The 12497-nt window shown below is 42.2% G+C and overlaps 1 long non-coding RNA gene and 2 other non-coding genes across 3 annotated transcripts; 1 reads left to right on the top strand and 2 right to left on the bottom strand.

The window, feature by feature from the left end:
• Window positions 1-1107: 1107 nt before the first annotated feature.
• Window positions 1108-7213, bottom strand: LOC129630047 (uncharacterized). Its single transcript, XR_008703479.1, has 3 exons — window positions 7086-7213; window positions 5611-5751; window positions 1108-1298 (listed from the first exon to the last, which is right to left on the bottom strand). It is a non-coding gene; the product is annotated as an uncharacterized LOC129630047 (long non-coding RNA).
• A 1559-nt stretch (window positions 7214-8772) lies between these two features.
• On the bottom strand, window positions 8773-8845 carry TRNAG-UCC (transfer RNA glycine (anticodon UCC)). The gene has a single exon. It is a non-coding gene; the product is annotated as a tRNA-Gly (tRNA).
• Window positions 8846-9214: 369 nt separating this feature from the next.
• LOC129630463 (U6 spliceosomal RNA) lies at window positions 9215-9321 on the top strand. Its single transcript, XR_008703720.1, has one exon. It is a non-coding gene; the product is annotated as a U6 spliceosomal RNA (small nuclear RNA).
• Window positions 9322-12497: the final 3176 nt, after the last annotated feature.

The following is a 12497-nucleotide window of genomic DNA, read 5'->3' as shown; positions in this document are numbered from 1 at the left end:
TATATCCCAGAAGGCAATTAGGAGGAAAACAACTTGGGTGGAAGCACAATCCAGACTTACCAGAGGCTTGCAAACTGCTTTGACCAGGACCCACAATAAGGAATGCATTTGCACCACAATCTAGTTCACTCTAACACACATACACACATAATGACAGACAAGAAACGCTCTGTCCTCTTCCAGGAAGGCTCTACTGCAGAGAGTCTCCAGCTGTCAACCCCCTGGACTGAGTCCCTTGCTTCATCTTCATGGAGCAACTTTGCCCAAGGTCACATCTCTTTCCAGAGGCAGTTCATATCCAATGAGGGGAAGATAAAAGCCTGGCCATCTTGCCCAACTCAGGTCAATTCTGAAGAGCCTTTTAACTCCCAGATTTCTTATGGGGTTAGCCAAGGTCATTGCTAGACCTCCATCCCAGCTTAACCTCTCCCTCTGCCCACTCCTGCTTTTATCCCCTCCCTTCCACAGGAGTTGATCTCACAGATACTTGCTCATAAAAACTTCCAAACACTGAATTCTGTCTCAAGGTATGCTTCCTTGGAGAACCAGATCTGGTTCTCATATTAAACCAAACCCACATAATTAAAACAAGAGTTCAGCAAAACCAATATTTATCTTTTCCCTGCCTTGTGCATTCCCATATAATCTATGTTGCTGCTGCTAAGTCACTTCAGTCGTGTTCGACTCTGTGCGACCCCATAGACGGCAGCCCAGTGGGCTCCCCCATCCCTGAGATTCTCCAGGCAAGAATACTGGAGTGGGTTGCCATTTCCCTCTCCAATGCATGAAAGTGAAAAGTAAAGTGAAGTCACTCAGTCGTGTCCGACTCTTAGCGACCCCATGGACTGCAGCCTACCAGGCTCCTCCGTCCATGGGATTTTCCAGGCAAAGAGTACTGGAGTGGGTTGCCATTGCCTTCTCCAATAATCTATGTTACTTCACTTTTAAACATGTTGGTCATAATCCAATACATTGATTTGATGATGCAGCCATGCTTTGAAAACGCTAGTCTGAACTATGCTCATGAAGCATGAAGGATGATCGGTGTATCCTTGGGCCTTAGGGGTATGTAAAAGAATGCCCAATCGAACATGAATTGCGTAATAGAGGTTTACTTTTTACATATTAACAGGCTTGGCAATGGGTGGTTCCAGAGTTTGTTTATGACTCAACACCTTCCTCAAAGACCCAGGTTTTTTCCATATTTCTTCTCCAGCATCTTTGACATGTTGGCCATGACTCCTCATAGTCACAAGATGGCTGCCTTTGCTCCAGGCATCATGTCCTTATACAACCACCTTCAAATAAGAATAGGAAGCTTCACTTCACAGCACATTTCTTTCAATTCAGGAAGAAAAAATTCTGCAGAAGCCCCAGAACCAGACTTCCCCTTATTTCTCATTAGCCAGAAGATTCCATTAGCAAAGACAAAACAGTGAATGAAGATTAGTAAACAACCAACAAGGACTGCCACAGCTCATGTCAGGTATGCTACTCAGCCCTTATTTCCTTCTAGGGTCCAATGTCAAAGACCCCGAGGTGGGACAGAGTCATTGATTTCTGGCAGATTCACAAGCAACTATACCACCAAGCCAGACATCACTAGTTGATCACAGCAATCTTTCCTACTGAGCAGGAATGTGATTTCACAAGGTGTTCCGACAAAATACTCCATGCACCTATTAGAATTAAAACCTGAGATTAAAATCTGATTCCCGCTCTGGCCTTTAGACCAGAGGACAACAATGGAAACTGATATGAGAGAAGATTAACCAGTTTTTGCTCTGTATTTTCAGGACACTCTCTGACTCACCCATACATCCTTCCCTCTTCACTTGGAATATTTCTTCCTTCCCTTACCCTATCCATATCCCACTTGCCCTTCAAAGAGGTCCAACTCAAGCCTGATTCCTCTAGGAAATCTCTCTGGGTATCCCAATCTTGTCTAAAATTATTCACTGAACCCACTGATCAATCTTAACATTACTCAAAAGGGGAATAATCAGACATAGTGTGCCTGCCGATGTGATGCACAGGAAGCATCGCTACAAAGTATCTTTGCCCAACTAACCAAGCTGAATCAAATCCAGCCTCCAGATTAACCACTTACATGCTCAGTCGCTCAGTCATGTCTGACTCTTTGCAACTCCATAGACTGTAGCCTTCCAGGCCCTTCTGTCCATGGGATTTTCCAAGCAAGAATACAGGAGCGGGTTGCCATTTCCTCTTCCAGGGAAGAGGGATCTCTTCCTGACCCAGGGATCAAACCTGCATCTCCTGTGTCTCCTGCATTGGCAAGCTGATTCTTTACACTGTGCCATATGGGAAGCCCTAGAGATTAACCAACCACCAGTTTATAAAAAATATAGGAACTAACATTAAATGATACATGGGATATACTGATCTAGAATGTAATATAATGACACATGGGATATAAAAATCTAGACTGTCAGAAAATAAAGAACCAATGACCTAGTGTCTTCAGCACATAAATGACATTTTGAAAAGGAGCAGAAATTTTGTAGATTTGTATCAGCCACAATAATGTTATGTAGTAAACCACACTGAAACACAGTGGCTTAAAATAACAATGTACTATTTCTCATAGTTCTGTGGTCAGATGGGTGGTTCTTTCGGTCTGGCCTAGGCTCAGCTGATGTGGGCTGGGCTTGATCATGCATCTATGGTCAGCTGGCAGGTCAGCTGTGGACCAGCTGGTCAGGAATGGCCTCACTCAGGAAAGTACCCCACCACACAGTTACCCCGTAACAAGCTGCTTAAGTTTGCTCTCCTGGTTGAAATAGGAATCTAAGAGAGTAAGTGGAATCGTGTGAGACATCCCAAGGCCCAGACTTGAAACCATCCAGCATCCCTTCTGTTGCATTCTTGACCAAAGCAAGACACATGATCAAACCCAGATTTCAGGATCAAGAAATAGACTCCACCACTCAATAGGAGAAGCTCCAAGTCAGATTGCTAAGGCAGTGAATGTGGAGAGAAGCCATTTACTATAATCAATCCACTTCAGGATTAAAAAAGACATGCCAACCAAATGCAATGTGTGCCCTTGTTCAGATCCATATTTACAGAAACCAACTGCAAAAACTCATTTTTGTAGTCATTAGGGAAAAAATGAACATAGGCTGAGTATTAAATGATAATATGGAATTGTTGGTTTTTAAAATGCAATAATGGTGTTGTGTGAATTTTTAAATGTCTTTATTGTTAGAAGTACATACTAAAGTATTTGTGGGTGAAATGATATAATGTTTGGGATTTATTTTAAAATATTCTATCATAAAAAGGAAGCAGGGAGAATAGATGTACAAGAATAGCAAAAAGTTGATAGCTATCGAGGCTGGGTAATGCACACAAGGCGGGTTATATGACTATTCTCATTAAATTTATGTACATGTGTTAGAAATGTTCCATAATGAGAAATGTTTTTAAACTCTTCAGCTTTCTTTGCCTCATGTAGTTTTATAGAGTGTGGTGATTATCCCTGGTGGTTCAAGAACATTAAAGAGAAAGTCTCAATTTGGTGTTTACCTGTCTTTAACACCTATCAACCATTCATTAATCTCTCTACAACAAAATATAAGCAGGTTTCGGGCTCTAGAGCCCTTGGCAGGAACCAGCTATAACAAGAATTTCATATCATGGTTTAATTTCCATTGCATTTATTTTTTACTATTACATTCTCTCTACTGCTGCTTTTCTATTTATGGATAATGACACGAAGCTCTCTTTTTAAATAAGTTAAGGCCATAAAGAGTGAATTTTAAGTGATTAAATCTATAATGATACAGATGATAAAAGATTATGGCTAAAACTGTGAAGGTGGGTGTCTTGTTAAGATCGGCTACCCTCTCTGGGCTTTTCTGGTGGCTCAGTGGTTAAAAAAAATCTGCCTGTCAATGCAGGAGAATATGGGTTCGATTTCTGGGTCTGGAAGATCGCCTGGAGAAGGAAATGGCAACCCACTCCAGTATTCTTGCCTGGGAAATCCCATGATAGAAGAGCCTGGCGAGCTACAGTCTGTGGGGACGCAAGAGTCAGACACGACTTAGCAACTAAACAACAGCAACAACCCCCTCTAGCAAACAATTTTAAACCCCACTGGCTTTACAAAATAAAGTTCTGTATCTGAAGTCACAACCCAATGCAACCCATGAGGGCCTCTGCTCCAGGGAGTCATTCAGGGACCCAGGTTCCTTCCAGCTGCTGCTGCTGCTGCTGCTGCTAAGTCGCTTCAGTCGTGTCCAACTCTGTGTGACCCCATAGACGGCAGCCCACCAGGCTCCCCTGTCCCTGGGATTCTCCAGGCAAGAACACTAGAGTGGGTTGCCATTTCCTTCTCCAATGCATGAAAGTGAAAAGTCAAAGTGAAGTCGCTAAGTCGTGCCCGACTCTTAGAGACCCCATGGACTGCAGCCTATCAGGCTCCTCTGTCCATGGGATTTTCCAGGCAAGAGTAATGGAGTGGGGTGCCATTGCCTTCTCCGTCCTTCCAGCTAATGGCTCTGAAACTCTTCAGGCCTTGAAGTCCACCATCGCACCTGCTGCACTCAGCTGGCAGATTAGAGAAACAAGAGCCCGTCTGCAGTGTCACACGGAAGGATGTGGGGGCCAGGCCTGAACATACACACTTCACTTCAGCCCACATTCTGCTGGCTAGAATTTGTACCATGGTCCCACCTAGCTGCATGAGAGGTTGGAGATGTTGCCATAAGCTTGGGAAGAAGGAGGTTTGGTGAACATTGTGCATTACCTCTGCCACTGCTACTGCTGCTGCAGCTAAGTCGCCTCAGTCGTGTCCAACTCTGTGTGACCCCATAGACGGCAGTCCACCAGGCTCCCCCGTCCCTGGGATTCTCCAGGCAAGAACACTGGAGTGGGTTGCCATTTCCTTCTCCAATGCATGAAAGTGAAAAGTGAAAGGGAAGTCGCTCAGTCATGTCTGACTCTTAGCGACCCCATGGACTGCAGCCTACCAGGCTCCTCCGCACATGGGATTTTCCAGGCAAGAGTACTGGAGTGGGGTGCCATTGCCTTCTCCAACAGTGGCCCTCAAACAAATGATATTTGAGAAAAGCTACTTTAAAAACAGAGCTCCAATTTCTCAGGGTGGCCCACACAGGTCTTTATGATCCTTGTCTGTATCAGTCAGGGTTCAGTCAGAAAACCACTATGAAGAAAGGATTACAGGGATGAGACTGGGCATAATGGTGGGAGCTTGTGGAGGAATCTATTCAATGACCTTGTCCCTTAGATAACTTGTCAAGGAGGAACCCTGGGTTTGAATGAGAGCAAGGACAAGGTAGAACCTGGGAGGATGAAACTGGAGCCACAGGAACTGAGAAGACTGATTGGCACTGGTGTCTATAGTGCCTGGGGCCCTGAGTTGACCTTCAGAGCATGAAAACATTGCTAATTTCACATCCATCTTCCAAAACTCACACAAATTTCTCTTGTGGCCAATGCTAACCCAGAATTATACAAGGAAGGTAATTTTGGAAAAGGAGTTCTAGCCCAGCTGGACACAGTATAAGCCACTTCATGGACCAGAGGGACACTTAGCCTCACCCGCCAGCACTGCCCGGCTCATACCTTCCACTCCAGCCATGGTGACTACAGTTGATCCCGGAACAAAACAGGTTTGAACTATGAGGGTCCACTTACACGTGATTTTTTCCAATAAATATGTACTACAATGGCTACTGATCCGAGGTGATCCGAGGTTGGTTGAATCTGCAGATGCAAAACCAGAAATTTGGAGGGTTGACTATAAAGTTATAGGAAGATTTTTCAACTGTGTGTTGTAGAAGTGGACACCCCTAATGCCCATGCTGTTCAAGGGTCAACTGTACGTGCCTTTTCTAGACATATTCTAGACATTTTCTCACTTCACCCCTGCTGTTCCCTCTGCCTGGAATGTTCTTTCCCATCATTGTCTAGTGCCCACCTCTTCCTACGTCTTCAAGATCTGATCAAACATCACTTCCTTTAGGAAGTGCCCTGCAGTCTCCAGGCAGAGGGGAAGATGGGTGGGCCCATAAATACAGAAGATTGTGCAAAAAGCCATGGGATCTTTATCCATAAGCCTTGATATCTTCAGAAAAGCTGCTAAAATTCACTAAGGGGATTTCCTTTTAAAAACAGTGATGAGGCTAGGTTTCTTATCTGGGTTTGACTCAGGGAGGAAGCAAGAAAGCTCACATAGGGACTTCCCTGATGGTCCAGTAGCTAAGACTCCACATTCCCAACACAGGGGGCCCAGGTTTAATATCTGGTCAGGGAAATAGAGCCTACATGCCACAATTAAGAGTTTGAGTTCACAAGCCACATCTATAAGAACCTGCATGCTGCAACTAAGACCCAAATAAGTGGGGCTTCCCTCATGGCTCACTCGCTAAAGAATCTGCCTGCAATGCAGGAGACTCAGGTTCGATTCCTGGGTCGGGAAGATCCCCTAGATGAGGAAATGGCAACCCACTCTAATATTCTTGCCTGGAGAACCCCATGGACAGAGGAGCCTGGCAGGCTACAGTCCATGGGGTCCCAAGAGTCAGACATGACTGAGTGACTTTCACTTTCACTTTCCAATTAACAAGAAGTGGAGGGAAAACAAAAAAGAGAAGTTAATTAAAAAAAAAAAAAAAGCTCACATAGACACAAGAGCCCCTGAGACAAGGAGTAGCTCAGGGAAGAGAGAAGCATTAGGAAATAAAATACAGGAAGGGACGGAAACTTTGGGGACACTTGAGGTTGCCTTCGGGGCTGTGACCTCTTTCACCAGATCTCCAAAGGGTCATGAGCAACAAATTATGCAGCTGTGGTAGACTGGATTATCCTTCTCAAGTCTTCACTCCCTCCCCCATATGACCTTGAAGGGCTTGAGAGTGAGACAAGTATATTTCCCTGTCCTGTGGATGTTGTACTTGGACTTGACCATAGGATATTTTTTTCAGCCAACAGAATGTGGGCAGAAGTGATGTGCTAGTTCTGAGCCAAGCTGTAAGGAAACCTTCCATGTATCTGCTCACCTCCTTGTGCTTCAGCTATTCACCATGAAAGGAACATACCTGAGCTGTTGCGGAGCCAAAGAGGGTGAAAGACACACAGAAGAAGCATGTGGAATATGCTGGAACTCATCAGCAACCAGAGGCCAAGCCCCAGATGATTCCAGCAGAGCTACAGTTCACTCTAGACTAATAAACAAGAAAATAGATGTTTGTGGTTGGCTTTTAACAACTAAATTGAAACATGATTCACATACCATAAAATTCACCCATTCAAATAATACCATCCAATTTTTTTGGCAGATTCATGCAGCCATCACTATAATCAATTTTAGAACATTTTCATCACCCCAAAAGAAAATTGCATATTCAATACATTAGCAGTCTTTTCCCATTTCCCTGTTCACTGTTATACAGCGTTATTGTAGTGACAGCTGACATATATACATATATATATATATATATACACACACACACACACACAAGATATTAGAAATGCATCCAATGTTAGCAAGCTCAAATTTCACATTCTTCTTAATAGAAATCCAGGATAAGAAAGGTTTGTGTGCACACATCTACACAGACTTCCCTATACACATTCACACAATCCTACACATGCTTAGACACACATCCACTTCTACAAACATTTCACACACCCACAGTCAGACACAGACTCACACTCATGTTTAGTGATACAAAGATTCATATATAGACTCATCCACACACACTCACAATTACATACTTGTAGACATACACACTCACACAGCAATTTCCCAACCCCGTCATTCAAATAACTCATCACATTTTTTCCATATCTACATATCACATATGCTTTTATTTCCTTATTTTTTTCCTTTGAATGACTCACATTTTTATTTAAATAAACTGGTTTTTAAAAGAAAGTGCTATAAATGGAGGGTCCTCATCTTTCCCATTATCTCTTGACCTTTCTTTTCACCAAACCCAAGCATACCTGCTATAAGTGGAAGAGGGGACTGGGTGTCACCACCTTCAGGAAGCCCCTGACCACGCAGTTGTGCATACCTTGCACTTAGAAAGACCTCCTGCTTACTTCAGTGCTCTACTCTCAGCATCTTAGAATTCTTAATACTGTATTAACTATAATTATAATGCATTTTCATTTTGCCTTGGAAACCACAAAGTCTGTAGCCTCTTCTGCCCTTGAGCACACAGAGTATCCCAGCCTCGGAGACATTCACGGCTCCCTCCATTGGAGAAGCTGACCGAGGGCAGGTCACATGTCACACAGCCCGGACCTTGGAGTGCAAACAGGTGGAAGTTCGAATCTCAGCCCTATTTACCAGCTGGGTAACCTTGGGTAGGTTACCTACCCTGACAGAGCACCCAGGACAAGGGTACAAATGGAGGCCCACAGGCCATGTGTCTAAAAGTCTTCATGGTAAAAATTAAGCTCACAAATTTGTCAAATAAAACATGTTCTAACCTCTTATTTTAAAAAATATATGTTCATTAAAATAGTCAAAATATACATGTAAAGCTATGTTTTTTACATGTCTGAAAATTGGCAAAATATCAAAGACGATGGAACTAAATTATGTTGTATTGATGTAACAGTGATATCTAAATGAGAAACTTTTAAAAAGTATAATTAAGAAATTTCTATATATTTATTCCATAAAATTTGTTTTTCTTGCCTTCGTTTTAGCAAAATCACTCACACTGGTTTTTTTCTTTTTCTGGCCATGCCACTTAGCATGCAGGATCTTAGTTCCCCAGCTGGGGATCAAACCCAGGCCCCTTGCAGTGGAAGTGTAGAGTCTTAACCACTAGACCACCAGGGAACTCCTTCACCCTGTTGTTATAATCAAGATTTTTATGTAATTGTGTGCTATTGGCAGTAATGATCTGAAGGAATAAAAAATAAATTGAAGTTACAGCTCAAAGGACACAAAACTTGAATACATTTTCATAAAATGCATAAATTAAAATTTTTTTAATTAGCAAATTAAAAGTATTTTAGATATTTTCTGAAGTTATTCTTCTAGAATATTTTACTTATGTTTTTTCTTTTAAAATTAAATACTTTATCTTTTAAAATCAAAAGGCAAAATACAAATGACACAATTAAAGTAACATTTGAAGATAAACTGCTTCAATAAAGCTAGAGATGTTAATTTTTAAATTTAATTCCAATAAATATTAAAAAATAAGTGCTTGCTTTGGCAGCACATATACTAAAATTGGAATAATACAGAGAAGATTAGCATGGCCACTGCACAAGGATGACACACAAATTCATGAAGCATTCCATATTTTTGTAAAGTAATTAGCCTCCAATTAAAATAAATAAATTAATTAAAAATAAGTAAATGGGAAGGAAATCTGAAAAAGAGGGGATATATGTATACATATAGCTGATTCACTTTGCTGCAGCAGAAACTAACACAACACTGTAAAGCAACTAAACACCAACAAAAATGAATTAAAAAAAGAAGCAGCAAAAAATAAAACTGCTAACAATCCTAGAGTCCAAATGTCTGATAGTTAATGTAAAGAAACATAGCACACTTCATGCATTTTACATCTAGATCTATGTATATTCAAATTTAAGAGTCATGTGAATCTTTAATATTTCAAAATGATCCTCTGTTGCTGTGTTAGTTACATATTGCTGTATACCAAATTACCATAAATTTAGCAGTTTAAAACAAGACAGATTTATTATCTCACAATTTCTATGGTCGAGTCCAGACTCAGGGACTTCCCTGGCAGTCCAATGGTTAAGACTTTGAGATCCCAGCGCAGGGGGCACAGATTGATGCCTGGTCAGGGAAGTAAAATCGCGCACGAAAAAAAAAGAATCCAGATTCAGTTCACCTCTTATTAAACTGCAGTAGAGATGTCAGTCAGGGCTGGGGTCTCAGCTGAGATTCAGATGGGGAAGGAACTACTTCCAAATTCATGTGGTGGTTCAGGACTCAATTCTTTATGGGCTGCCAGACTGAGAAGAGAATCTCAGCTCCTTCCTGGCTGTTGGCTGGAGACCATCCTGTTTCTTGCCATGTGAGTCTCTCCATATGGTGGCTTACCTCATGAAAGCCAGCAAAGAAGAGTCAACAGGGAGAGTCAGCAAGCAAGACAGTAGTTACATCTTATGCAAGGTAATCACAGATATGAAATCCTATCAGCCTGGCTGTATTCTATTGGTTAAAAGCAAGTCACAGATTCTGCCTACTCAAGAGGCGAGAAGATGACACAGGAGTGTGAATGCCAGAAGGTGAGAATTAGGTGGGGGGAGCGGGGGCTGGCATTTTAGACTCTGTACCCCATAATGGCCATGCACCTTGCTTGCAAAGATTGCACTAATGTGTGAGTACATCCAGAACCACAAACTGGAATGCAAGGAGAAGCCTGAGAGTTCCTTACGCATTTATGCTATCAAAGAGGAAGGATTTAGCAAGATAATATAGTATATTGAGTTGGCCCAAAAGTTCATTCGGAATTTTCCCCTAAGATATCCTGGAGGGACTTCCTTTGTGGTCCAGTGGTTAAGACTTCACCTTCCAATGCAAGGGGTGCTGTTTTGATCCCTGGCTTGGGGAGCTAAGATCCTTCATGCCTCACAGCCACCCCCACCCCCAAAGAAGCAGAAGCAATACTGTAACAAATTCAATACTTTAAAAAAAGATGTTCTGGAAAAATCTGAGGGAACTTTTTGGCCAGCCCAATGTTTGCTCTTATCGGAATGCTTCCAATTTTCAAATTATCCCTCCACTAGAACCAGAACGAGAATGTTCATCTCCCACGCTGACAGCAGCACTACCCATGAACCTTTCTTGCCTTCAGACACAACTGTTATTTTAAAGTCTAAGAAATGGGGAGATGTGCTGAATGATGTTAATCAGGAAAGAGCATGTTTAGGACTACAGGTTGCTCTGCGACAGCCCCGGATGCCAAGTGACAGACACCTCCATGTGCTTTTAATAAATTCTTTCTTTCTGTGTGCATTGTTGTTTGTTGTTCAATCGCTAAATCGTGTCCAACTCTTTGTGACCGCATGGATGTAGCACCAGCCTCCTCTGTTCTCCACTATCTCCAAGGGTCTGCTCAAATTCATGTCCAAGCATTTTTTACCCATGCTTATGATATCTGAGAATGCTTGAGCATCCTAACATGGCAGCTGATTCCCTCAAAAAGAATAATCCATGAAAGAGAGCAAGAGCACAAGGTAGAAGCCATATCTTTTATGACCTAGTTTTAGAATTCACACACCATCATTTTTGCAATAATCTTCTAGTTACACAGGTTATTCCTATTCAATGTGGGAGAGATCTGTACAAGGGTATCGGCAGTAGGCAGAATCCTAAAATCGCCCCCAAGACTCCTACTTCCGGGTGTATGTGCCCAGTAGAATCTTCCCTCCCTTGGGTGTGAGATTTGTGAATATAATGGGCTGTCACTCTCATGGTTATGTGATACTATCTGGCAGAAGAGATTTTGCAGATGTAGTTAAGGCCCCTAATCAGTTGACTCTGAGTTAATCAAAAGGGAAAATATCCTGAGTGGCCTGAACTAATCAGGTAAGCCCTGAAAAGAGATCAGGAAAATTTAAAGCATAAACGAAAATAAAAGGCAAAAAAGATTTCTCTTGCTGGCTTTGAAGAAGTAAATAACTATGTAGGAACTGCCTATGGAGAAGGCCATTTAGCAAAGAGCCAAGAACACCCTCTAGGAGCTAATAGTGTTGCCCAGTCAACAGCTAGCAAGAATATGAGCACCTCCATTAGACAACCAGAGGGAAATAAATTCTGCCAATGACCCATGAACTCAGAAGAGGACTCTGAGCCGGAGATGAGATCACAGCCCCATTGACACCCGATTTCAGCTTTGGAAAGCCCTGAAAACAGATCTTCTGATCTACAGAAACTGTGAGAATAAACAGGTGCAGTTTTAAGCTGCTAAATTTATGGTAATTTGTTACACAGCAGTAGAAAATGAATACCAGTGTGAGTATCAGAAGGCAAAATTACTGGGGGCCATCTTGAGACTGGCTACTAGAACCTGATACTGTTAGATTTTTAATTTTTGTTTTTCTTGTTAGTGTCAGTCCACTTATCTTCCCTCTCATATGCATACCTTCTCTACACTTCACTCACTCACTCAACTTCTCCTCCCTTGATTCCTTCATTCCACAACAATTCCTGATCCCCTACTTTATTCTTACACAGTGGGTTACTGGGGACACAGAAGTGAGTCACGTGTGTTCCCTGACCTTCCAGAGTTCCAGTTTGGAGCAGGAACATTCCATGGTATTCCTCAGTCTCCTTAAAGCTACTCCCAACATAAGCCATACATGGTTCAGACCCCAGGACTTTCCAGAAACCTGTTTCAGCACATTGATCCATCACCAAACCACAAATTTAACCCCCAAAACGTTGATGTACAGCAGATTCTGCTGAAGTTTCCAAGTAGAGACCAAGGATGGTATTATAT

The sequence above is a fragment of the Bubalus kerabau genome, chromosome 16 (genome assembly GCF_029407905.1).
Source record: "Bubalus kerabau isolate K-KA32 ecotype Philippines breed swamp buffalo chromosome 16, PCC_UOA_SB_1v2, whole genome shotgun sequence".
Taxonomy (NCBI): domain Eukaryota; kingdom Metazoa; phylum Chordata; class Mammalia; order Artiodactyla; family Bovidae; genus Bubalus; species Bubalus kerabau.
Note: the sequence above shows the minus strand (reverse complement) of the source record. Positions and strands in the feature narration are given on the sequence as shown.